This window comes from Fulmarus glacialis, unplaced genomic scaffold (genome assembly GCF_000690835.1).
Source record: "Fulmarus glacialis isolate BGI_N327 unplaced genomic scaffold, ASM69083v1 scaffold39606, whole genome shotgun sequence".
NCBI lineage: Eukaryota > Metazoa > Chordata > Aves > Procellariiformes > Procellariidae > Fulmarus > Fulmarus glacialis.
The window spans coordinates 1-603 of record NW_009219448.1 but is presented as its reverse complement, the minus strand read 5'-3'; positions in this window follow the sequence as shown (position 1 = coordinate 603).

Sequence of the window (603 nt, the reverse complement as noted above, 5' to 3'; positions counted from 1 at the left end):
GTAACTCTGCCTCAGCATCCACACAACACGGCAGGAGGAGCAGGAACGCCTCGAGAGCAGGAGACTTTCCAGAATTCTTGAAGTTTAACCACGAAGTGCTGTCATTTCAAAACCAAAAGTTGAGCACATTTGCGGAAGATATCCAGAAATACTTCATTAGCACACCTTCCCCTAAAAGCACTCGCTCAACAACTTTATCTACTGTTCTGAAGAAACGCCATCAAATCTTAGCGGTGCTAAGGATACCCTCATCTCAAACAGATGCAAGAAAACTATACTCTTTACAAATTATGGATATACAGATATCAATGAAAATCCAAGTGTTTTCAACTGCAGTCATCTGTATTTTGAAGTTCAATGAGAGACGCCAAATACACCACTCTGAATACACCCTTTGGCAACCAGAGATACAGATACAACTCTTGCCATCTCCTTGGGGGAAAAAAATGCCTCCGGGTCTTTAGTTTCAGCTACCAGACTGCCAAATACCGCAAAGGGACACAAACGCCTGACCGCTTAAAGCCGAGATCAAAGCCACTCCACAGAAAAGTTCCTTTAAACTACCGAGACAAAACTGGGCTTAGCAGCAGACTTTTACAGCTC